The following is a 27,511-nucleotide window of genomic DNA, read 5'->3' as shown; positions in this document are numbered from 1 at the left end:
AAAACACTGAGCTTTTCCCCTGAGCCGTCACAGAATCATATGGATCCGTTGCCCAGTGCCACCATTTGTATTATGATTTGCCTATGTTGGGTCACTGCTACTTCTTCATTTCTGCTCTGTAGTCTGCCTTACTCTTTGATGTTACTCAGTCACTGTTTCCTTTCCCTTTACTTTTATCTCTGTCCTGGCATTCTTCCTTTAAGCATCCTCTCTACCAGATGGTCTCCATCTCTCCTTCAGAAGTGCCCAAAATATTCCTACTGCCTCCTCTTGATCTTCCCCCAGCAGCAAACCTCTTCATCCTACAGAGCTCAAATACCAATGGGTTTCTCCTCCTTGCTGCTCTGCATCTTTCTCGCACTTTGAAAAGGAATTCATTGGAAGCAGCTAACCTCCCGTCCTCATTATGCACGATGCACTCATTTATAAGAGCTTACCCGGGAGAAAAATTCAGACGGGATACACCCTGGTACAATTGTGTTTTTTCAAGTGGAAGTGCATCTGATGTCTGCGTGCCAAACTGGAGCTCTAGTTTATAAACAGGAGCTCAAACTTTTTCATTTGGAAATCCATATGGATCCTCTAATCTGAAGGTCAAAACAGCTTTCATGAAAGATACTGAAAACAACGATACTTTATATTCACCAGCATAATTCTATAAAGATGGTTCAATATCATAGCATCATCAGAGGATTCAACAAAGTCTCTGTATTATGTATTTTTAAGATGGGGTTTAGAGACTGTAAGATGAGGCTTCAGAAGTTTACAGAGAGAAAAAAAAAATCTTGTCACAATTTATATCTTCCTAATAGGTCACTGAAACTCTGAGGATAACAACTGCTTTTGCTTGCAGTTGGCAGTACACTATTATCAAGAATAAAGCTCCAGATATTTTCGTGGAAGTACAAGCACTTACTAAATGCAGCAGCATAATAATGTATTATATATTATACAAATACAGTGAGGTAGGATTTGTGTTTGTCTCTTTGTGAAAGAAGAAAACTCTGAAATGACCTTCTGTTCATAAGTTTCTTTGAAAAAGGCTTGGCCTGAAACCACTTCACTGCTATTGATACAGTCTGGGTTTTGTACATAAATCTTAAATGTAAGCATTGCTTCAAAAATAACTAAGCAATCACAAAGCTTTACTTTTCAGATTCAATTGCCTTCAAATCCTTTACTGAAGTCCCCTTGGCACTGTCACTTCAAAATCAGGATAATGCTGTATAGTGTTTCTCAGTTTCAGTAAAACAAAAGCCTTATTGAATAAATATGTGTGAAAATGCTGAAAACAAAACAGTCTCAGCAGTCACCACCTGACCGGCTCATGGTGACCCTCCCTGCTGACCTGTGGGCTCAGCACACGACTTCTTGCCATGTCGCAGCACCATTCAGTTTCACCGTCTTTGTCCTTAAAAACTGTAGCAAAACACACGTTTTCTTCGCAGAAACCTAAAAGCAGGCTTTAGACATCAAGGAACAGCAAGGTGACCTAGGATTTCCATATGCAGGAAGCTGATGATCAAATAATATATCCTTTTTTAATCTGCTTCTTGTGTCATGAATATACAGAAAACCTGGTGGGTTCTAATAATCCCTTAACTCCGGGGTTTGTGAGGAGAGTTTACAATGCTACCACATCACAGAAACGTAAAGGCAGAATGAAAAAAAACTAGTATTTACTATCTGGTGCCTCGTTCTGCTCTCAAAAAGTATGACTCAGGAACAGTTTTCTTTTTTTCCACAAGTCATCTTCCAGTATAGCCTGTGTTTCCCTGCAGTTAAAATATTAGCTCAGCCCCATAGATCCCATTACTGCAGTAAGACAGCAGCGCGTGCCAGCGTCCCAGTGGTCAGGTTGCCCTCTCCTCTCAGGGCCATGTATCCCAGGTGTCCAAGCCACAGAAACTGGAATCACCCAGCAATTAGTTGCTGCCTCTCTGGCACTCAGTATTGGCAGGAGGCACCGGGCTAGCGCTGGTTCACAGCTGACTGCACCAAACAACTACCAGGCAGGACAAAGTCTGCTTGAATTAGATTCGATTTTGCTTTCAAAAAGGTTCTCCCTCTCATTAATTTGCTCCAGCCTTGTATTTCACTTTGCTATCAAAGAGCTGCAATAGTCTTCAAAAGCTCAAAGAACCTCATAAGAAAATATATTTTTGTTAGCAGGTGAAGTAACAGGGTTTTTTAGTTGTGAAAGATTAATTCCAATAAGTTTGCACTAAAAGGCAAGATTCATCAGTTTTATTCCTGACTCTTTAAGTTCATTTAAACTAAAAAAAAAAAGGTACCAAGTAATTATTAAAAATCAACTTGATAAGCTACAGAATAAGGAACAAAACATGGGCTGTTTATAAAAAAGTATGAAGAACTGTGAACCCTGTAGGTCAAGTACCAAGAATGAGAGAGACACCAAGTACCCAGAAAAGATGCTGTTTTCTTCTGGAGACTAGAAATATCCATCAGGGATCACAGTACAGACCAACAGTTGGGCTGAGGCACTGCAGTTTTGCTTCACCTGAACACGAGGTGGTCCCAGCTCTGCCTGACACCCTGACACCCATGTACCTGTGAAGCCAGTGCTGGTTTTCCCCCCAGTCATGCATTGCTAAACCCTCCATACCTCCTTAAACCCAGTCTGTGACAGCTAGTGCCCAAATCGGGTGTGCAGAGCCCGGGGAGGTGGCCTCAACACAGGCAGGGCAAGGAGGGCAGCCTTGGCTTAATGCTGGGACCGCTACGAATGCCTGACCCTCCTCACTTCACATCACTGTGTGCAGCAGATGTCCAACTCCATGCAGTTGGAAAGGGCAGATAAAAAAAAGGAGTGAATAAACGCTACAAATTGAGGTGGGGTTAGCTCTGCAATATAGGAGATCAGACTAGACAGAAGCAAAAATATTTTTTTCTCAGATTAGAAATGGATAAATGAGAGAGAGAAGGAAGGAAAACACGCAATACAGAAACGAAGATAAGAAAGAAATTGTTCATCTTATGTATGGGAACCAACTGCTGTGCATGTATTTCCTGTGCAATTTTAGTAACTACCCCAAGTTGTTAATCTGAAACACTTTGCAGGAAGTGGACCATCTCTTTAATTTAAAATTTTGTTTGGAACACTACAGGATTTTTAGTTAATTGAGCTAACACACTGGATTCTCGATCTGCACAGCATAAGGGCTACGGCCAGGATTTTCACACATAGATGTAGATGTTTCACTGCAGAATACGACATCTAAGCATTCAAGTTCAATCATTTATATTTGAATACTTACACAGTCTTGTAAGGTAACTGTTTACTGGCAATATCAAGTATAAAATTTCATCCTGGTGACATACGCGTTACTGTGGACATACAATCATCCACCACAGTTAGCCAGGGTGAGCATACACTAAGCCCAAAAGTAAAGGCTATTTCCAAATTAATTAATATAAAAACAAATAACCTGTAAACTAAGGTGACTGCTTGTTCATAAATTAACACAGAACAGCCTGGCGGGAATGCAATGTGTGCAGTTTTCACACATGGCAAAAGTTTGCCAGTGCTTGTATCCTTTACAAGGTGAAGGCTATGTTACCAACAAGCACGTTTTCGTCTGGCCTTCGACTTCAAAATAACAGTAAAAATCAAACACAAACAGTTATTTTCTTTCTTTTGGGATTTGGCACATGTGTTATAACAGACATAGATGGAAACCTCTAAAATAAATTAAGAAATGTACTTGTCAGTTTATTAATCAAAGTTTACCTGCTTCACATTACATGGAGACAAATTAAACAAGCTACCATGGTACTCAGAAAACATCTGCTAACAAAGTCAGAAGTAATGATAAACAAACTTGAGTTCCCTTTGTGGTTGATTTCCATCCAGCTGCATTTAATTATAAAAGAGCTATCAAAGAAAGCTCCCCATTAGCAGCTAATTCAGAATGACTTCAGAAGAAAATCCCAGAGCCTCCAGTGATATCTTCCCAACAACTTTCTCATCTCTGCAAGTGATTGAGAAGAGCTGAATCAGACCAGTTTAGTGATCAGTCCTCCCACTAACTATTGGAATAAAATGAGGATGATCTATCTTTTCACTACCTGTGATCGTCTGTTTTCAAAGCACTCTTGTTGGTAGGACCTCCACGATCTAGCAGTCTCTTTTGTGGGCAATCTCTGCCAAAAACATCAGTGCCAAAGAGCAAGACAGAGGTAACTTTGAAAATTACTGTATGCATTTTCTAAAGCAGAGCATCTGCTGATATTACTGAGAATATTTGTTGCTACAAGCTTTTTAATAATGCCTCTTTGACTTCAGTATTTCTCACAATGAGATTAAAGTTGTAGTAATTAATAAATATCTAATTCTGGTTTACATCAGTCAGGAATTTTTGTGTTGATATAGCTAGAGGTCTGTGTAGTCCCAGACTGATGTTCTGAACCAGCATGGCCACACCTGAATGTTATTAAAGTATAGCAGCCACTGGAAAAAAAAAAAAAAATAAAAGCAAATACATCAGGGTTTCTCTGTTACTCCTTAGATTGAGAATTTTTGGTAATTCTATGGACAGGCAACCTGTCCATCAAACCAAAAAAAAGTGAAAATTTTGCAATGCACCCAGAACTACCAACAATTTTTATAAAACTCCATTAATTCCAGCAATAACCATGATTCCCCAAAAGGGCTCTGTGTACACCGTGTGGTAACGCACAAGCAACTTGTAACATTTTTCCATTAGAAGGTTTGGATAATGGCAAGGAGACAAGTACAATAAATCATTGAATGATTTTTGGTTTTTTCCTCTCTTATTCTTTTTCTTTAAGACAGTAATGGGTGATTCTTCCCTGAAACCTAGCTGCTATCTGGCCAGCAAGCAAATATGAAATCAAAAACCCAGTGTGCCAGATATGCACAGCTGTATTTGTGCTTCTGCAGCTCCCAGAGGAAAGCACACCACATGTCGGTTACTTGACTTAGGGTGGGTTGGTGAGGTGTAAGTTAAAAGGGCAGCTGTACACTCTGGGAAATTTTCCAGATTCATTTTCCACCAATTGCTTTAACAATGCCACAAGCAACAGTGAAGAGGTAGGGATGCTGGGTAACACAGGTAGAAAATAAGAAAACTTTTCCTACAGCTTATTTCTTATTTGGTCCCCAGGCTCTCTTGAAAAATCTGTAGGCACTTTATAGAGGATTTTTTCCTTGCAAGAATAAAGGGGTTGGCTCCAATTGCTGCTATTCTAAGAGGTTAAGGGAAGAAAAGACATTATAATATATCCACATGGTAATCAACCAAGGTTTCGTGTAACTATTCCTGTTGATGTGGTTGTTCCTGGCTCTTCTAGAAAACAGTTTATTGGTGTACCTGGCCTAGAAGTTTGAGAGCCGAAGGAAGAAAATGATAACACAGTTTAACAGACCCTTTGTTTACGTAAACATCCATCCACAATCTGTGTCTGACAGGGTGAACATACGGCTTTAATTTTACCCTTGGCACATGGATCAAACAATGTTGCCAATATCTATTGTTCTCCTCATAACAATATGCCTGGTGGTTTCAACATATCCTCTCCATTAGCTGGCTTCAGATCAAGCATTACTGTGTATGTGCTTGTGTCTTCATAAAACTGGAATATGGATAATTTTTTTCTTCTTCTTTGTACCAAATGTGTAAGAAGGAACACAGTTGAGAATGGTGGTCAACCATCCCTGTGAGTCATGAGAACAGCTCGCTTCATGGCAGAGCCGACACGCGGGTGGGAAAAGGGGTTGGATTGGATTTGCAAAGCCCTGGCCATAGAGCTCAATTTTTTTTCAAAAACCAGAGGAAGTGGTGAGTCAGATCCTTATCCCATTTTATCTGAGCTTTAGCAAACCTTTCTGGATTTGATCCATTTCTGATCTGCTTGAGCCCTGCTCTGCAGCATCCACACACTAGGTAGCTGTGAGAAAGGTGGTTTGGGTTGCTTTTTCTTGCTGCGTCCCCCCTCCCCTCCTTACTTTTTCAGTTTCACTAGATCTCTACTTGCTGCAGAAGACTATGATAATGCTCTTTTTCTTTCATAAATATGCAGCTTCTGTAGAGGCAGCATAACAGAGGAGATTTGGGGGTCTGGGGAAAGGCACAAGAAGAAACCTCAGATGGGCTTACTGAGCCAGAGTAGCTTGTCATCTCCATGCTAATCTTCTCAGCTCCTGCCTCAGCCGCTGGATCAGCAGCACTGCTTTCTTATGTTTCCAGCAGCAATCAAACTTGACATTTCTCCTCTACATTGTGCTGCATTTCAGCCTGTACTCACAAATGTTTGGTCCAAAATTCACTTAAGTCAATGGAAGGCATCTCATTGCCTTGAATATACTTTGGATCTGGCACCTTCTTCCCACCTGATCAATAACCCCTGACTTATATTTGTGAAATTGGTGAGAAAAATCCAGCCTTCTGATTTCTCTGGTGCCATTTCACAGTAATGGAGAATCTTTCACTAAAAAAAAATATCACTTAGTAAAGACAGCAACTATATTTGAGCCATTCAGGGAACTTACGGCATGTTTGGTGGTTTCTTTGTCCATGATATTTTGTTTTTGAAGGCTGATACATGATATTCAAGAGGGACTGGCTGGGAAGAGTTGATGGTACCCCAGCCATTTGTCCTGCCCGGACCAGAAAGCCACTGCTGTGGGAGGCAGCGTTCCGACACCTTTGGGTGCTCCGAGACCCTACGTGTAGCATAAAAATGCAAGTGAAGGCTTGTGGGAGCGTGGGGAAGGAGGCAGCTCCAGGAGATAACACAGTGGCGATTAGCATCACCAAAAATAGGGATCTGCAGGCCTTTTTTTCCCCATGCTCTCATGATCCTCCTCCTCACTGGAAGTAGTAATCTCAAAAAGCTTTGGTTTTTATTCAGTATTTCTGTTTTCTTCCTACTGCACAGTTTCTCACTTCTCTGTTTCTCCCCGACTTCAACATTTTACCTTCTGAATGTGCTGAATCTAAGCCCAGTGCTCTGAATGATTTCACTGACCCTGTAATGCTGCATACCAGCACAGATACATATCTTTTAGGTTTACTTTTATCTATGCTAATTTTCCTTCCCCCTCACATTTGCAAGTAGAGAGCAACTGCAAGGTTTCCTGCGCATCACAGGCTACAATTTAAGGAGTTTAAGAAGAATTAGTCTGGATGCTGCTTGTGCACTCATATATATGCAGCACAGCTTTCAGTCTCTTCGCTACACGTGTGCTTCAGCCTGTTCTCAACTGTCAGAGCGCTAACATTTCTCTATAAACTGATTCATTAAGACTATCAGAATGCAATTATCTCTGCTGTGCAGAACAAATGGAGGTTTTCCCCCAGTAATGGCATGGCAAGAGACAGAGAAAAGGGGGTAGAAAACCGCTTCTTTTATTTTTGGAATTACTGTTTTTCTTAGAAAGCCAAAGCAGTTCTAGCATTGCTCTGAACACCCTGGGAAGCCTAACAGTGACAGCCAAGTCATAAGCCTTAATGCCTGAACCCACGTAGAAACAGAATCCTTCCTTCAATAAATCATGTAGTTTCTGTATTGTTCTAAGTTTTTTGGGTCAAAATAAAGCTAAAGAAGTGGTTCCCCACAAAAACACCTGCAGAAGTTGGGAAGGCTGGGAGTCAGCAGGAGAACAGACATGTATGATTTAAGCCTTATGGGGAAAAAACCCCATGCATTAACCTCGAAATTGTCTAATACCACAAATATGAATTTATTATACAATTAATTACCGTACTTGAAGTGACACTCATTGATTCATGATATTTTGTCTAATTCTCTATTGTGTATGAAAATGCAATATATTGTAATGTAAATTGCAGCTATTACTTTAAACGCCAATTAAATCAAGGAGTTTTGACAAATGTAACTATAGACCAATTACTTTTTTGCCAGTATTTTATGTCAGAAGTTTGTCAATTTTACTATCACTCCGGTTTCATACTGAAGTAGCAAATTATCACCATAAAAATCCTTTTGTCCCAAATCCACACAGTTAGTTTTAAAAATGCTTTATCCTTCCTGGCTATTGTCACATTAAACACAGGACATAATTTGAGTTTAAATGCAGGGAAAAATCAAGAACACAGCTGTCCCCACAAACACATGGGTCAAGCAGCAGAGTTACAACAGGGTTGCATTTCACTTGCCTCTCCTGTCTGTGTCCAGCTTACCCTCAGCAGTTTCTGGAGCTCTGCTTGGGGCAGGTTTGGAGGCATCTCTGGAAAGAAGGTTTCTAACCAGACATCCCTGGCAAACTCCAGAAAAGACCTGCTAGTAAGGGAATTAAAGCAATATTAAGCCAAACTGAAGCAAATGCTGGCTTATAATTAACATAGCATTGTCAAAGATACCTCATAGTTTAATTTTAGTGTGGAAAATATGGTATCTCAGATACCATGATATGGGTGTTTGTTCACAGCCACTGTACCTGTCAACTATTATTATATTGATGCCGCTGTGTTCCCTGAACTGTTTTGATTTCTTAACAAGAAGAGAATTTTCTCTGATGCGCCATCTGTAAGGTACAGTTTACCAAAGGAAAACTTTATCTCAAATTTTTAATAATTTTCTGTCAATTCCAATAAAAACTGATATATTTTTATAATACTTACAAAATAATAGCAAATGTGACTCACCACATGTGCCACTATTTCATTTGATATTCCTCTTCTCCCACTGACTTCTCTCTCCAGCACAAAATGCAATTTAAATGTCAACTTGAACTAAAAAAGTTACATTCCTGTGGAGATTGCTAGTATCTCATACAATCTCAAATAATTCAGCTTCTTTCCAATCCTTTACCTATTTTTTTCTATTTTAGTATCTCATTGTGCAGGTTCTAAAAATAACAAATGGTGGATGGGATAAAGTAATGCACAGTTTGTTTACATTTAAGTGACAGGACAAAATGTCCTTTAATGCCTAAAAAGGGATGGTCCCAGTCCGTCACAGGATCCAAAGTTCATGTATGGAATATACCAGCACACACTAAAGGATTAGGATGTCTTTAGCAATGCCACTGCTAGCTGCATAAAATGAGGAATATAATCCAAGGGGGAAAATGGTAGGAACAGAAAAAGTAGGAAGGATATTTATTTTATATTTAGCATCTGCTTGCCAATCAAGTTCATAGGCAGTATAGGAGGTGTGGGTCTGCTTTGTTCTGCCAGGAGTCTTTATGCTTGGGAGATTCATTAAAGATTGTGAGGATATTTAGTCTTATATTTTGGATTTAGACCTTGCTAAGACTTGCAAGTTCCCCTAGGAAAGCTGTCATCCCTATGTAGGGATGTTTGCAGTCTCCACAAAGGTCCTTTTCATTGGGGCAGAACCACAGTTGCTGGGCACAAGCACCACCAGCACCACAGTGCTCAGCTCGACTCTCCCTCCTGGGATGTGGCACAGGAAGGGTTTTCAGCTCAAGCTCACTATCATACAGTCAGGAAACAGTGACAGCAACCAAGTGTCCTGCCTTAATGCTAGAGTTCAAACCCCTTCTTTCACTGCTAAATCTGTACACGTCTTTTTCACTTCCATAAAAATGCCTTATTCATAAAGCCAGAGAATTTGCATCACCTTTCTTGCCTAAAGATCATTTTTTCTCTGCACTTCCTAGGGAGACTGCTGAATGTCATTCTCCACTCCCCAAAACGTTGTGAAACAGGCATGGGAAAACAGCTTTGTCTGCTGACATCAGTTAGACGTCAAAAAGTTTAGTGCTGGGAAAACTAAGCCCTGAGACTTAGCCCTAATCTCTGTGTCTTAGTTCCCTAAGTGCAACACTACTAGCGCTCACCAGTTTGTGAGGACATACAATAAAGACTGAGACAACTGGTTCCTCCGTGACTGGCATCACAGAATTAACTTGGACTGTTCCACTTAAGCAGAAATAAGGCAAAAATGACTGTGGTATTGCAGCGCTTTGCAGATTCGTTCCTGCCTGATTTAGGATGGAGTTGTCTTAGAATAAATGTAAATTAGAGGCCAAATTTGCCAAAGACACCAAAAGCACCACAAAATGTAGGAAGCACAGTCTAGGGGTCAGAAGGAACTCAAGGCTCACCTGGGATAGCCATGGAAACCAACTGCTGGAAGAGGCATCTGGAAAAATGCCTTCACCAGAAGAGTTTTCAGCCAACCTGCCTGGGCCTTTCAACCCTTCTGAAGAGAGAATGTTGTTATAGACACACAAAAAATCCAGCTGTGCCACAGCAGATTTCCAGGGTCTTGACGGTATCTGCAGTGATGGGCAAAGACCTGCCATAGAGAGGTGTGCTACGGGAGATTTTCAGAACTATTTTCTAGTGAAACTATTGAAAATATGGGCTAGAGTCAAGTTCTATGTATTGACACTGACTACAGGGGCTGTTAGCACAACCGAAAGCTCAACTCTTCCTTTCTTTCTCTGGAAATCTCTGCATCACCCGCTGTTGTCATGGAACTTCAGCAGCAAACAGGCAAAGACCTCATTAACTCCCCGATTTCGACTCATTCCTGTGGCCAAACCCATCCTTCGCACTGCACGGGGGATGACCCTGCAGGAAAGCATTTTTGGGTGACATTTTTTTTCTCAGGATCTGACCCTAGATTTGATAAAAAGAGATGTATTTAAGTTGCCTTGGTTCTGTTTAGATCAAGAGCCCCAAAATAGGCTCCATCACTGTATTAAGACTCTGGATCTTGATTAGGCTTGCACAAGCATTTAAGTTAGTGCAACTTGTAGAAGCTTCAGGAAAGAGTACTTTCACCAAGTGAGCAACAGGTATGCTGATTAAACTTACCTTTCCTTTTCCAGGACAGCCACAGAGCTCTGTTCTGCCTTACCACACTTCCATCCAAATTCCCCCCTATTAGAAAGGATGCAGAGAGAGAGTTTCCATGGATTTGTTTCAAGGAATAAAGGTTTAAAAGGCAAAAGAAGAGACAAATAGTGCAACTCCAGCTCTGGTAAGTGGATTTCATTGACCTGTTTTTTTAAAAAAAGTATATATAAAGGCAGGCAAAACCCCACTGTCAGCTGCACAGCACGTCTGTGGGGTAGAGTAGGTGCAAATCAGTAAAGCACTGCTCTCAGATTAGCATCTCTGCTGCTCTGATGATCATATAAAAAGTGAAATCAGATAACCAGCAATAAATCAAACCTAATATGTAAATATTAGGCACTGATTCTACATATTATCACAGGCTGTTCAAGACTAATGGTGGCAGAGGGAAGCTCTCCTGCAGCCCCTGTATATTTCAGGGGTTCCTAGGGTTGCTCTGCTCCGCACCTCATACTGCACCATACATACCTTGCAGAGGTGTTAGAGACCGTAATTAATTACCATTTGTAGAACTCACTGAGATTGTCAAAGAAAGGCACTAGAGAGCAAGTGGCATTATAAATTATTACACTTGAAATCATTCAAACTCTTCAACCTTCCACTGCTCGCCTTCTCACAAACTTGAAGCATTTCCTTTTTTTCTCCTGAAATAAAATTTGCCCTCTTGACACAGAGAAACCATTAGAGAGGCTGTATTTACAAGCACCTAACAGTATTTTCTCAAGTTTATTTTGACATTGACTTTTAATCAACATGATGATGATTGAAAAAGCTAGTCCAACATTTCACTAAAAAAGGAATATTAAAAGTACATTGATTGTGTCTACAAAGATATGCAATTAAAAAGTATGAGTGCTGTTATTTAACACTTGACTTTATTTGTTTTGAACTCTTGTGGCCCTGTTGTGTACATGGTTAAATGCGCAATGCTGTGTGTTTCAAGTAAATCGTCTGTAAGCAATTTTATATTTTAATGAAAATAATTACAGTTTGAGTAATATGAAGTGTATCTGAAGTATAACCCCTGATGCTACTTCCCCAGAATTAGCTGTGATATAAATTATCATGATTTATTATGGTTACTCTGTGCTTTATGTGTTTATAGGGGATCCTGGCTAGCAGTGATGATTCTTAACTAACAAAGAATTGCATTTCGAAAGCAATTTTTTCTTGGATCTCATCTGTAATTCTTCCACAAAAGTGATATGATTTAACTATGCTGCAGTATGTGATATTGCAAAGATGGCATTATTGTGCTGTCATTTTGACAGCTTACTTTAATTTACACCATTTAATGGGTGAATGCATTTTTTAAAAAATCTGGTGTTATTCTTTCTTAATATACCATATGCCATCGATCCCACATACACTTCTTTGCATAAGCGCACCAAATTATACAGTGGTATAAAGCAACCTATGTGTCATATACAACCTGTCTTTTGAGTGACACATCTGAAGCTGAGGTCCTGTCTGTTCAAGGATACTGTGGGTCCTATGACATTTCTGAGTCCCGAGCTGAAACACGTGATGCAGTACTTTGTGTACTGATTAGCATCTGTCCACCTCAGAGACAGGCACTTCTCAGATGCACTGTACAAAAATAAATTTATAAAAGTAATTTGCCTTGCTAAAAGCAAGACTATAGAGAATGTAAAGATTATTATAATTAAATTACTGCAAAAGCTAATATCTGCAGCAGCTGGTTTCATATGCAACCACTATTTTAAACTATTTTGTCAAACCCTTCCAGTTCCTAACACGTTTTTCCATCTAATGATAGCTACCCATCAGTACATGCAAAGGTTGGACAATCATTCCCTTTGTCTTCTTCTGGGGAGGGCAGCCCGATCATTCCTCTGGTAAGGGAATTACAGGGTCATCTCCAAAGGGAACAAAGAATACACCGGTCTGACCCAGGCCCAGCCCCACCTGTCCCATAAACGAACACCTCAGCTCAACAGAGCTTCCACATGCAAAATCCTTTATTTAAGCAACTTTTCTAAAGGAGACAGACACTCAGGCTACTCGTATTTCAAACTGCTTAGAAGTTGCGCAGCTACATAGGATGCCACTAAGCTCAAGAGACCAAGCCCTCCTTCTCAGGAGGGCCCATTACCCCGGGTTCATGTACTTTTCAGATGTGAAAACATCTACAGGGCTTCCATGTCACACCTGTCTTTTATCTGTCTTGCTTGGACCTGTCCACAAAAACCTTTGTCGATGTGCTTAGCAGAGCCTGAAGTCCTGGCACAGGAGTAATCTCTGAAGACTTCAGCAAATCTGCTGTGGGACGTTATGTCAGTGGGGGAAAATTTCATGGTGCCTTTGGGAAGCAGTCTGATTTAAAGAAAAACAATTTCATGACAGGGTTTAAAGCAAGCTGATGATACCTTCAGAACTTAGCTTTATTTGGTAGACTTTTTTTCCACTTTCCAAGGACACCTAAGAGCTAAATAAGTTAAAACTACAGTAAAAAAAAAAAAAAAAAAAAAAAAAAAAAGCCTCGTCATTCTATTTTCCTGTTACAAATATTATTTTTGGACAGGAATGCTGCAAACAAAAATGCAGTAAGAGCTAAAGGTTTTCAGTAGGAGGTATCCAAGGTTGAAAAGGATTTTGCTGACGTGAACTAAAGAAATACAGCATACCTTTATACTTACTTAGCTCTTTGATGTTATACATGATACCCAGTATGGCATTACAACCAACAGTACATGTCATAAAAATACAAAGATTCCATGTAGAGTAAACCTGCAGTGAATTAATACCTCTGTAAAGGTGTATCCTGTGATGTATTAAGCTATCCTTACTTCAAATTCCAGCTCACATGCTCTCTACAACTCACATGACCGAGAACATGTAAATGTTCTGGCAGAACCAGTTTAAATTCCATCACACTGACTACCAGCACATTTGGAATAAGAAAACACACGAGATATTTAGAAAATTATGTGCTTATTCATAAATGTTAATTATTGTGGAAAAATAAATAATTCCTTTTTTTTTTTTTTAATGATAATTTAAGGCATTAGCATGCTGACTCACCTAAAAAACTGTTAGGAATTTTGTATGAGCAGAAATGAAGTATTTGCACATAACCAAGAAACAGATATTGACAACTGACACTTGCTTCCAGCACCTACTGAAAATTATCAAGATTTTAAATTATCTTCAGATGCCTATTAAGAAAGCTGCAGACCATTGAACAACAGATCAAAACACGGACGCAAACGTGATTTTTTTTTTTTTTTTTTAGGAGACATCTCTGAGATAGGATTTAGCAGTTTCATTGGGCTTTGTTGTAGAGGTACAGAAGCTACATCTTTTAAATCTCTGGTAAAAGTCCTACAGTGTGGAAGTGGCAATGGACTCCAGCTCCCTCCCCCTCCAGTGTGAAAGAAGAGATGAGAAACTTTACAAGTTGGATGTGTGGCCCCATGACCTGCGTGATACTGGATAACCCTCTGCATTGTCAAGCAACGGATCATCTTACCTGCTGCTGGGTGGAAAGGACACTTGCCTGTCTCTGAGACAGACCTCCTCCCATCCTACTTAACCTATGGAAGGAAGGAAAAAAAAAAAAAAAAAAAAGGTGGGGGGGAACCCAACAAAAGAAATAACCAAAAAACAGGATGAAGAGAAAATTTCTAGACAATTGAAGGCAAAACCGAAAATATTTCCCAAACCAGCCTTGAAAAGGCAAATTTCTAGGCACTTCCACTCCTCTTTCAGGGTAGGAATGGAGCTCTGGAAAACATACAGCAGGCTTCGAGGCCCTGAGGGAAAGGAGAGTGTTTCTGGACACCAAGAAATGCACTGAAGCAGACTGGTATGGAATCATATTCATTTCTGATGAATTTAGTTGGTCAGCCCTTTTCCTCCTTCCATACAACACAGGCACGCTGATCTATAGCACGCACATATGGACACCAGCATATAGGCAGCAAATGCCAGATATAGTAAGAGTAAATTTAAGAGGTTATAAATGTTTTTTCATAATACTGTGTATTCAATATTGTCACTAATGTAAGAGTCCACAGACACAATTTGAAAGCTTTTCTCCTCTCTTATGCAACCATAACATAATGAAGGAAAATCATTTCAATTCAACTTAGTAATGGCTTTGCTCACTGTCATTAGAAGGTGATTAAAAAGGCAAAACAACTTCCAATTTGAATCTCTAAGGAGAACGACTGCCATAGTCAAAATTAGTTAAAAAGGTTCATCCCTGCCATTTGGTCGTAAAAAGGCAAAACGTTTTGAGGGGGAAGGAGGACATGGGAGAGAGGATGAGGAGGACCATGACACTGTTGGTACAACATAGTCCCTGTCACACCGAGGGGGAGACTGAGGCCTTGTGAAATCAGTGCTATATCACCTCTACAGCTGTGTCCAGCCCCCTCTTTGTGGTTTCAAACAAAAATCTAGCATTATGCATCTGCAACGAGCCTGCCACAGAAGCTTTTTGTTCAAAGGGATGATGAGATTCACTTTATCAGCTAACACTACAGTCCTGTCTAATGTGGCACAGGGGGACTGCCTTAAAAACATTCTGAATTTCTTTTTATGCCACCCACATACGCAGTCATTACTTTGCTGTCCTGAAAGACAAAACTGCGTGTGGCTTGGGTGTACTGCAGACCATCTCTACCCCTTGCACTGCTGGTGGAAGTCTGTGGAGGAATAACACCGTCAGCCGGTCGTTCCATCAGCTGTGAGGCTGCCAAGTGCACGGAGCCGGATTTCCCCACGGCCTGCCTTCCCTTTTCGGCACGGAGCTTAGTGCGCTGAGTGCATTTTGGGTGTTCGTCTCAGTAAAAAAACCTGGCCACAAGATTTAGAATCAAAGGCACTGAGTTTCCAACCCTGCTGAAAATCTGGCACTTGCTGAGATGTCGGAGTACTTATGGTCAAAATATGGCCATAATCACTAAAATATACAATTGCAGTTCATAATCGACAGTATTTGCTCACACAAATAGTTTCATTGACTTCAGTCGCAAGAAATACTAATTTTGTCTGACACTGGAAAGGATTTCTAAGACCTAGAAGACAACAACAGCATAAATATTATTAAGACAGAGCTATCTTTGTCCGGCCATTAAGCCTTTATCACTACAGCTTCAGCAGATACAAACCAGAATCAGCCATAATTCTATGAATATTACTGCATCACCTCACCAGAATGTGGGAGCAAGAGGTGGGCTTCTTTTATTCCTTGGAAAAAATTATTGAGAAGCTAAGATATAGTTGAGGGAAAGATGGAGATCTCAGTCAGAGTAGCAACATATTTGCAAAGCACAAAACACTGACACCGTGCCTGAGAAAAGATAAACAAATTATTTCTTTATGCATTTTGGTTTTGTTTGGTCTCAAAAGACAGTCACACAGCTGAGGTTCCCAACACTTGAGTTTTCAATTGACTGCTCTGGGATGGTCTCTCATTAAGGGATCAGCTCTATAATACATCAGCTACTGGGACAGTGTACATCAGTAGTTGGACAATAGATATACTTCAAGTCAAGCATATGCTCCAGCATTTGCTTATAAAGCTCTTTTGAACATAGGCTCAGGGACCTGGGTTAGACCAGACATAGCTGTCTTACAATATTTTCTTAAAGTATTGCCCAGCCTTGGAAATACAGCTTAACGTCTTGGATTCTTCTCGTAAAGTGGAAAGGGCCATGTGTCTTGTAAAGACTAGCCCCAAGGGAACTGAGGTAAAGTATTTTTGTAGCCTTACCACAAATTTTCCTTGTGTTTATAGCTTCATTATTTTAGTGGGTGTGTTATTTCAGTGTGTTTTTCTGCTACTTATTTTCTATCTTTTTTACTGTTCTTTTTTTCTGTCTTTTTTAAATAAGGAAAATGGACTCAACAGATGATGCAGAAGTCTTTATAGCAGAGCTACTGGTTTTCATTTCTGTTTCCTGAACCTCAAATAGACATGCGTTTAACATGCTCAAAGAATATTTCTGTAACGTTATAATTAAAGTTCCTGCTAATGTCTGGTCAATGCAAAAGCTCCCCATACAAACAGAGGTGAAAATTTCTAGGCATCTATCTTCTGTTAAATGTATGTAAGGAGTTAAGACAAAATGAATTAAAGTAGTACAAATGATAACAGAAAAATTGTTTCTGATTAGCAGGAAACCTCAGGATTAGGATGCGGTTACTCTGTAACTGCAAAATCTGATCTTCAGTAATACCTGGCAGGGTAGAACGGGACAAAAAAAAAAAGTAGTGGAAGCACTGAAAATCAACACTTAGCTCTTTTAATGTAAATTCATCTAAAGTACTGGTCTCCATACCTGTGGAGGGGTGCCCTATGCTGGGACAGACCTACCTCTGTAGCAGCGTGTTGAACCTGGTAGGACAGGTCCTGTCTAGCACATCTGTCCAGCCTGGGCAGTGTATTTTTCACATAAGTGCTGTGTTTGCCTGGTGCCAGAGGTGGGTGAATTGGTAGAGCTTCAACCAAAATGCACAAAGACAGCAGCTATTGATCAAGCATAGCTAAACCAATGTATTTTCTATCCTGATGACCCATCCAAATTTCCAGTATATTAATTATCACATTTATTTTACCTAACATCAACTCACTTGCCAGACCTACTTTACTGGTAGCTTGTTTGCCTAATTAGCAGTAATTTGCCTATTAACTGAGCCTGTAAGTTTCCTGTACTCTCTGTGCTTAGGGACTCCAGTGATGACCAAGTTGTTGGACAAAGTTTTGATAAGAAGTAATGCTTAAGTAAATTCTACAAGCCATCACCCTAAGGCAAAATAAGTTCATGGTAAGGATGACTGGGTAAAATAATAAGAAACCTGAAGCTTTTCTCAAATCTGAAGCAAAACCTCGAGCCAAATCTTTTACAAGATGTGAAGTTAAGGTCTATTTTTTATTATTATTATTTTTAATTTGTCCTCGCCTTTTGTTCTGTGCCAGAAAAAAAAGAAATACCAAAATATCAAGACAAAAGGCTATTCTTGGATTTATGACATGAGAAAATCCAGGAAGGAAAGGAGACCTCATGAGAAAGCCTATTTTCACAAGATTTTTACATAGCTTTCAAAGTGTGTGTGTGTGTACTCAAAGGCAGAAAACGGTACATCAAGCTAACAAAACAGAATGTACCATAACATGATGAGTTACTTTGCTTACCAAGTCAAAATAGCCGGTACGATGCATTAAAACCTGGCAGAGTCCTTACGTTCCTGTCCCATGATGTGCAGACTCGATCTTCAGCAAAAGCCTGTTAACATCAGGTTGCCCAGCACTCAGCAGCAGCTCAATGGAGTCACGTCTTTGCATAGAGCAAAGCACCACAGACCTCTTCCATTTCAGCTGCGTATATCTCAAACACTCTCTTAATTTCATTCAAATATTTTAAAAATACAATGGAAAGGCATGCGTACATGGTATAGGCATAGGAAAAATTCAAGGCAACAGGCAGAAGTATGCTCAAAGGAGAGCAGATAAGTTACAGTAGTTAATGTTTTACTGTTTCAAACAAAACAAGAAGTGCAACAAAAAAATAAATGCAATAGATGTAACACAGAGAACGGTTTGGTAGGAAACGCAACGTGTGATTTGACTCAAGTGAAAGTAAACCAACATCAAGGAATATCACTTTACTGGGTTATTTTAAGAGGCAGCTGGTGCCCCTTCTTCCCCCACTCACAACTAGTTCAACATGGTTGAATTTGCCACGGACATGGCTGGACTCAGCATGGACCAAGAAAAGGTAGCCGAAGCACACCACAGAAAGTAATTAAGAATGTGAAGTCTATCACCCACCATTCCTCTGTAGTGTAATTTTGCCTTTTGTTTCCTTCTGGTTGTGAAGTTTCAGAGAACGCTTGAGTTTAAAATTCTCATCTTATACAAAGGACTATATGTTTCTCTCAACCCAAGTCACTTTATTTCTGCTGAAATTCCTCAGCTTTTGTGAAATAACCTAATTCTGCTTGCAGGCCCTTTGGATAGAGAGTCCTTGTTGAGTGAGATCCAGTTAGTGGACCATAGGAAGGATATATAAAAAGACATTAGTCATCAACAAAATTTAAACAGCAACCAAAGGTACCTCCCTGCAAATGCTTTGTGCTATGGTTATAAACCTTTCATCCTGTGAGGACCAGCCCCATGAGTCAGCTCAAAGTTTCAGCAAGAGAGCCTAGCAGTGGCTATAAATGAGTTTGTACTGGTGGTCAGGATCTGGCCATTGATCTCGACAGACGTTGTCATCCCTTCCCTTTACCCAAAGATCTTCCGAGCGTCCTTCTCATACCTGGTGTAGGGCTCAGGCAGCTGTTGCAATCTGGCCATGTGGAACAGCAGCCTCATGAAAGTGGATATTGGTGTCCTTTTCACACACTCATCTAATAATTCTCCCAGAAAAGCAACCATGTGGGAAGTTGTCCCTCATTGTGCTCTAACAATCTAACCAAGGGTTAAAATACTGATCTTTACCTGAATTATAACACAGCTTGGCATGTTTCATCAAGCTTGTGGTTCTCACCTCAGTTCCAGAGCACCTCTCTGAAAAGTAAAAACAGAACAAAACAAAACAAAAAAACCTTCTAAGATTACTACTAACTTGTAAACTATATTGAAGTAAAGCAAAAGAGCAGAGCAAAGAATGCTTTTTATTGTTGGCACAATAGAAAGTTAAACACCAAACTTTAAACAAATTGTGCTATTTGCTTTTGCAGCAGCAAAAGAGTTTATTATTTCACTATTTCATCTCACCTTGTGTCATTAAAATATAGGACACAAGTAGTAAAACACAAAGTAAATATGCACATATCTTTACACCATGTAGTGTAGCTATAAATCTTACTCTTTGATAACAGCTGTACTATAGCAATCATTTGAGTAGTGCAGCTGCCACAACAATATCAAATTTTATAGTTAAAAAGCAGTCAAAACTTTAATGGTACAGTGGAGGTAGATATATATTGTGCTATAAATAAACATTATCTAATGAAGAAATGAAACATGTTTATTTTTCCTTGACATATCATTCAATATCATATATCTCTGCTCCTGCAAGCTGCTATAATAGCAGCCATTATACTTCAGCATGTATAACAACAGTCTGTAGTTGTACTAATTATGTTGGATTTAAATGAGGGATGGGAAAACTTCAGATAATGTGGCCTTGCTTGCAAGGCCTCTATTTCATTAAAGAAGTATCTTAAAATGTTATCAGAGTTAACATGTGCTGGCAGAGGTTCTGAAGTGGTTGGGAATGCAGTGAGAAATGAGTGGGTTTTCCCCTTAGACGATGACTTCTGCTGTGTTTGTCTGACATGGTGTAATCGATCTGGGGAGCAGAAGACCATGAGAACTGATGTACTGGTTCAGGCAAGTAGCTGCTGCCGTGTTAGTCAAAGCCATGACAAAATCTCTGAAAGGATATGAGAGCGCACAGGTCTAGGGGAGGCAGGCTCACGTCCCGCCCAAGGCAATACATGCCTCAAACACAGTCCCTGTGCATTGACATTGCTTTCCGGGATTGCTGGTGTGCTCAGCGTTGAGCCTAGGGATGCAGTGACAACACTAGTGGCACTCACGGAGATGTTCACCTGCCTACTACGTAAAGAGTGAATTAGGGCATGGAAGCGTGGGAGAGATCTTCAGCAAACGTGCTAGAAATGATAAATTTTGAAGAGTTCATAGAACATGATTCATCATGCTGTGGCACAAAACACTGTTTAACATTCAAGTGTGTGTTTCTGCAAGCGTATTTGCTTCAGTCCAGAATGAACTTCTGAAAGATACCTTCCAGTCCCTTCTACTCACCACACCAGGAGCCGCTGTGAAGAGCTTTCTGGAAACCATGCACTGGGTGCCTTTTGAAGGACACTAAAATGCAGGTGCACACCAGGGCAATCTGATCGCTAACAGGGGGCCAAGTCCATGGGACCATACTGGCCTCAGTCCAAGGCTAACCCTAAAACATAAACAGGGTAGATTTGAGGTCCTCAGCATCAGCTGCTCTCCTCCTCAGCTCCATCCCTACTGCTCCACTGCTCTCTAACATAAACATAGCCTCAGACCACTACATAAAAGACCAAATCCCACTAATACAGTATGTCACAAGATAAGAAAGAGGGGTGGGAGAGTGGGAACAAATATCCTGGGTTCCTGCAATGCTAACAAACTTGGCAAGTAAAATTAATGAGCTCCATTCTCTTAAAAATCCTCCTTGGGAAGCCGTGCTTCCTTTCTTCACATCAGAAAAATTACGCTGGAAGCATCCTTACCAGAAGGGAGATTAACATCTTGCCTAGAGTTTGCCTCCTGTTCAGTGTGGGTTCCTCTGAAGGTGACACATGGACACCCTGGTGGGAACTGCAGCAACCCAGGGGAGCTGATCCACTGGAGATCAAATCCCAAATCCCCAGTGCTTACAAACAGCTTACTGCAGCTAAACTTTGTGTGTGCCCACCATCAGAGAACATCAGGGTGCTTTTGCTTGCCATCAACAATGCGTTTATCTGAAAAACCCCATGAGATGCTATAAAATAAACTCAACAGCTGCTAGCAGAAGATGACAAATCCTAGAAACCTTTTTGTCACATTGCAACCTATACAATTTACTCCATGTTTACAAACAAATTGCTACAGAAAAATATTAAGTCCTGGCATTTAGAGAAGCTCTAGAAATTACTCACTCCCCTGGAATTCTGCATGACAAATTAAGACTATGCTTCAACTCCTAATAAATGAAGCTAGAGCAGAGTTTCATAAATGTTCTTGAGATTTCTTCTGTAACAGCTTTATTTTGGCTCCCCACTTTTCATGCTTAAACAAATGGAAAGGTTGGCTGATATTGTCAAAATACAGCACTTCTCATGAACCAGCAGTCATTTATTAATGTAATTTATTGAGTCTGCATTGTAAAACATAAAATCATATTTTGGGGGGTGGGGGAGGTGGACACCCACCAAAAAACTCATTACCCTAAGCTAAGACTATTTTCTTTAAAAGACAAATTATTGCCATTGTGGACTCTGTAAGTAAGATTATGTGCTTCCAGAACTGGCCTTTCAGAGGCCAACAGGGTAAGTTTTAATGAACCGTGCAGTGTTGGGTAAGAACAGAACAGATGTTTGCACAACCATCAGGTAGACCTTTGTATATATAAATACACCACAGCAGATAATATCTAATACCTTTCTCACAGCTTTAACCTTCCCACTAAAAATACAAACAGGCTTTCTCCCAGTTGTGAACATGCTTAAAATCTAATTAATACACAGCCGATTGCAAACCCAAACTGCTCACACAGGGTCGGACCTGTCATCCAGCGTCACCTCTTTCATGACACAGTCTTAATCTCCTCCTTTGTCGTTATATTGCGGTTTTTGCTCTAAAGGTTTCTGCACTAAAAAAGTGGGAAGGTGAAGCCATAGTTCAATTCAATTTATTTTTATATTGCCTCTCAGAGAAAGTCTTTCAAAACGCTTTATAGTGAGAGATAAAATAGTCATATAACACTTGCCAGAATTCAGCACTGTGACTTTCATACTCTCAGGGTAAAAGCTACATACCAGGAAAATAAAATATAGAAAATTTATAAACAGAGAGAGTATTAATAAATATGCATCGGCTCCACGCTGTATAGTAATGAGAAGAGGGAAGCAGACCCCTGTCATGGCGCGTTCATAGCCCTTCCCTTAGGCAGGAGGGTCCCTCCCAGCTCTGCAGGCACACACAGAGGCATGTGCATGGAGCAGGGCAAGCACAGCAAGGGCAGCGGGGCTGCTGGAGGCAGCGCTCAAAGAAGCCATCTACAGCTGCGGTGGGCACAGAACCAGGAGCCAGTGGTTTCCCCCCAGATGTAAAGCACAATTGCCATTCAGAAAATGAAAAAAAAAAAATCAACTGTCTTGAGAAAGGAATGGAAAAGAGCACCGAGTCGCTGATGTTCATCGTGTGACAAACCCAGCACAGGAATAGCCCTGCAACCAGGGAGGGAAACATTTCTGCAAAAGGAGAGCCTATAACAGGCAGCAAAGCAAAAACTATTTGTGGCCACACCATTATTGTATTTAACTTCAAGTACACATAAACACTCAGTGTCCCAAGCACGACCCTACATTAAGTAATGCAATTATTTATCAGAATAAACCTGGAACCAGGTGCATGCTGCACATTGGCAGTACAGCGCAAGCAGCAGCCTGTGTGCAGGGCAGACACTGGAGCCAGCGGGTGAGCTCCATTTACTCCGCTAAACACATTCTCATTGAGCCTACAAAACACAGGCAGAGAAAACTGCCTCTCGAGCTCCTAAAAGCAACTCTACCCCTATCTAAACAAAACTGGAATATCGGGACACTACCTCCGTTTATTCAAGTATAACCTCAAGCAACACGAGAAAGATCCTCCCCAAAACACCCTAACTGTTAAACAAAGGGTGTTATAAATTCTCTGATGCAGTCTTAAATTGGCATTCTAAAAGTTTACTACATCTCCAAGATCCATTTCAGAATCCCATGCATGCAGAAGGCTGGTAAAAGAGCATTTAAGAAAATATTTGGGCAACAGCTAATATTTCTTCCCACCTGTCTTCATGCCTGTGCCGCTCACACCAAGTCACATCTTTATAATGCACAGTAAGAAAACACAATACATAGTAACTCATTTTCTGACCTTTTAATATTTCTGTCATTGATTGTCAGAAGTGAGGACTGCTCTCTATCCTAAGGTGATGGATTATTTAATTAACTATTGACCTTTTCAGTATCAGATGTTGACAATGAGTGTGCCTCTATGTAAGCTGCCTCCTCTGGACGCCGTTCAGTTCCCCACTGCACGCTGATTTTTCCCACATTTTAGTTTTAGGTCTAATATTTCTATTACATTCATTTAAAAACATGTCAAAGTCTTGTATTTAGCAAGGAATACTTTTATGATCTCCTGCTTTGCACTTTCTTTTGAACACTGGCTGTATTTATAGCGGGATTTATATGAATATTAACAAAATTAAGTCTTTCATAGATAAAATCATTTCTACTGCTAACCTATTAGGTTTCTGGCATGCTTTCAGGACAACTTCTTATGCACCAGGAGGTGAAGGAGCCAACACAGAAAGGAAAATTGCTCATCATCTGTGCACTCAGGTCAAAAGACATCCCAGACTAAAAACTGTAAAAATTGTTTGATATTATGCTTTGCCTTTGGGCCCAGCAAAGACTCCAGCCAGGAACATGACATTTACACAAGGCACCTTTAAAAAGCAAACATTTCACTACTTTCCCACAGGACGGGCAATGGGAAGCTTTGTTTACACATAAACAAACTGACTTAAGACTTTTTCTCCCCAAAAACAAAGAGAAAGGATCCAGATCTTCATCCTGGCGACCCAAGATCCCAGTGCTCCTGTTCTCAGCAACTAATATTCAGCCACAATCTTATTATAAGCAAACAAGGTATTTTCCTCCACGAGCATGTTGTTGGAACTCAACACTGAACAAATGATCCGTGCCTCCAGGTTGTCAGAGAGATTTACATGTGACTACACAGCAGTTTGGGTATTCCACTGTGATTTCTCTCCAGGGCCAAGCAACCTGATTAATCTAACATATTCCTGGTAGAAACTGTCCAGCATTTCTTCAGGAAAAAAGTTTGTAGCCTGGCACAACTTTGCAATAAATACTTAATGCTAATTTCATTTGTTCACTCAGGAAACACTTTTTTGCCAAACCTGGTACCAAATAAGAGCTGGGGGGGTGCTTTTTTCTGTGTTAAACAGTCATTAATATTTTTTCAAAGCGTTCCACTTCCTTAATTATTTTAGTAACTATATAACCAAACACTCACTTCATAGGGATAAAGTCAATAAAGTATCCCTGTAGCAGCAAAGAATAACAATTAACAAATTTCCAGAAGAGCTATTTACAACAAGTCATTGCATTCCCCTCTTTTTTTTCTTTTTTTCTTCTGATTTTTGTTTTTTTTGCCCATGAAATTAGCAGCAGCACGCACAGCAGTAAATATTCCTACCGCTGATGGATTTGGTAAGTGGTTTTAATCAGAAGCTTTCCTTTTGCATCAATCAGCTTTCCCCGTAACCTAGGAGAGACCCCCACATATGTCATCGATATACCCAGATAGTGGAGTTATAAGTCTGATTTTTTGTGATGTTAATGCAATATTATGATAGATATCTATTAGCAGGGAGAGCCGAGTAGCAGACAGACTCCAGTGCCTTTGACAGCGGCTGCTCTTTCTTTGTCAGTGTCAATCCGCGCCGGAATCGCAGGGAATGAACGAATGTGACAGGAGAGGACCGCACCAATTATGGATGAAGGGATACTATCTACTCCCACTGGTTGATGTGATTTATTCGACGGTCCTTCTGCATTTATAGAACAGCAGATTGTAGCTGCTTATGAAGTGACAAATAGTGCTCAATGACATTGACTGACTTGTCTGATCAATTTAGCTTGTCTGAAAAGTAGCCGTGAATCGCTGTCCTTGTTGAATGACGGTCCGAACGGTCCAGGTTCAACTTTATGGATGTGAAACCTCAGATACCATTAGAAAACTGATAAAGGTGACTGCCTTTAAACAAATAACACTAGGGTCCCGTACAAGGAATGAAAAATAGTAACCCTTCCTTTGAAATGCATCTCGCTTAAAGAATGTCTTCTCTTTAAGACCATGTCAGTGGAATATTTTTATTTTTTATAGGTTCTTGAATATTTGATGTATTTTGGAGGAGAAGCAATGTATCTGATGGAGGGGAAACATGTGGAGTTTTCTTGCAAGAACCAACAAAGCAACTTTTCATGTTTTCTAGCAAAGTTGCCAACTGTCCTGATTTTATTGAGCCTTGAGTCATTAGAATAATTTTTAAATTCAGAGCTCCTGGAGTCTGGTGATGATGTAACTCAGCCTTCCTATTAAAATCGAGAAGAAAAAGAAGAAGTTGCTGGCCTAGTGGTCAGAAAGCAACTTGAAAATGTGATTTCAGTGAACCTGGTACAATCAAAATCCAAAAGAAACTGGAAACCAACTTGCAGATGCGGAGGGGTTTTGGGTTTTTGGGGGGTCTGAGAAGTAATCTGAGGAGACTGACAGGATTTCTTCATGCTTGGGTTTGGCAGCACAGGAACTTCTTAGAAGTCCGGCTTGTTTTGATAGAGCCCTTGTGTCAATAACCTATTATTGAGTACTGTCAGACTTCCAGTGGCTGGTAACCCTTCTGGCAGGAGGAGCTGTTAGATGTGAAGACATGGCAGCGCCAGGCTGTTGGGTGCAGTGTAATTCTCAGTGCTTTAGTGAGCCTCACACAGCCCTTCCGATAATGCTGGAATTACACGATAAGGTGTTGCTCAGCATGAGTAAGGACTGCACAATACAGCCTTTAAACAAACACTGAATTAAAAACCATTGAGAAACTGTTAACAAATTGTATATTATCTAGCATTAGATTAGTATTTTTATAAAGTCATAATGTCACGTCGCACCTTATAAATAATACTTGTGGTATTTCTTATATGAAGCAGGCACAGGAGTTGCCTGAAAATGGTAATTTCACATATAAACATATACAAACCTGTGAGTGGGTCTACACGCACATATCAATATACATATATATATAAATATATGGTGGTACATATGTATAAATCAATGTCTGCATGTGGGGGGTGCATGTGTGCTGTTCATTATATATTACAATATTAAACAGTTATCCATGCACAAGTATATTTATGTATATATTTCAATTTATTAGAGCTAGGCAGTCCTTTACAGACTCAATAAAGAGCACCAGCATTAGAAGCCAAGAACCATTTTTCCCTTTCCCTGTATTATTCAAATTTATTAAACAATATTTCACATTTGTTTGACACAATGTCAAACTCGGGACTCCTAAAGAACTGCTGCAGCTTTGGAACTGTTATGCTTTCTTGGACTTTAATCATTTTTGGCAAGGTTCCATTTCCTGTCAGAAAGTGAAACAGCTTAGGAATGTCATTTTCACGAAAGAAAACAGAGAGAATCCGAGAGGAAGTTCTCCTCCACTCCAGAGCCCCTAAGATACTCAAACACACTCGCAGGAGGGCTGGAATACATCAAACATTAGCAGAGGGAAAAGGACACACTTTTCCCACATTAAAATACATGGATAAAGTTGAACTTTTGCTAAAAATAGTTCCCATGACTAATCCTATTAAGTTTTTAAAAAATTGGGCCCTATCTCCCTTGAAGTCAAATTGTTTTTTTAACTTCAGAATGATATTAGGAAAAGACTCTAAAGTGTCTTTCCTTAAGTCAAAGTCCCTGCAAGATTATTTTTTTCTTTTCTTTTTTTTTTTTTCCTTTTTTCTTTTTTTTTTTTTTTTAAGTGAGATATGAAAAATGAGGACAGGAGCACAGATCACTCTTCTAAAAGGGCAATTTACCTATTGAAGAGGTGGGAAGTATCAGTCTCTGCCAGATCATCGCTTGCGATTTACTTTTTTAAAAGCAAGGCTCCCTAAGGAGGGAGGAGGTTAAAGGGAGCAGATAAAAGCTAACCCTTAGCTCTGCCAGCTCAGTGCCTACAGAAGCTGAGCACAGCCACAGCGGTTGAAGGGTATAAAGCCCTGCCACACTTTTGGACAAGAATCACCTATTTCCCTCATTCAGAGGGCTACTTATGTAAAAACCACCT

At 40.1% G+C, this 27,511-nt stretch overlaps 1 long non-coding RNA gene across 1 annotated transcript in view; it reads right to left on the bottom strand.

Annotated features, from left to right (window-relative positions):
• LOC114013544 (uncharacterized) overlaps positions 1-27,511 on the bottom strand; it is a 135,742-nt gene that overhangs the window by 51,236 nt on the left and 56,995 nt on the right. The window contains exons 12-16 of the long non-coding RNA XR_008748485.1: positions 20,647-20,797; positions 19,312-19,380; positions 18,004-18,094; positions 10,079-14,395; positions 8,187-8,286 (exon numbers count right to left, since the gene is read on the bottom strand). This is a non-coding gene — a long non-coding RNA (uncharacterized LOC114013544). The remainder of the gene's footprint in view (positions 1-8,186; positions 8,287-10,078; positions 14,396-18,003; positions 18,095-19,311; positions 19,381-20,646; positions 20,798-27,511) is intronic.

This window comes from Falco peregrinus, chromosome 8 (genome assembly GCF_023634155.1).
Source record: "Falco peregrinus isolate bFalPer1 chromosome 8, bFalPer1.pri, whole genome shotgun sequence".
NCBI lineage: Eukaryota > Metazoa > Chordata > Aves > Falconiformes > Falconidae > Falco > Falco peregrinus.
Note: the sequence above shows the minus strand (reverse complement) of the source record. Positions and strands in the feature narration are given on the sequence as shown.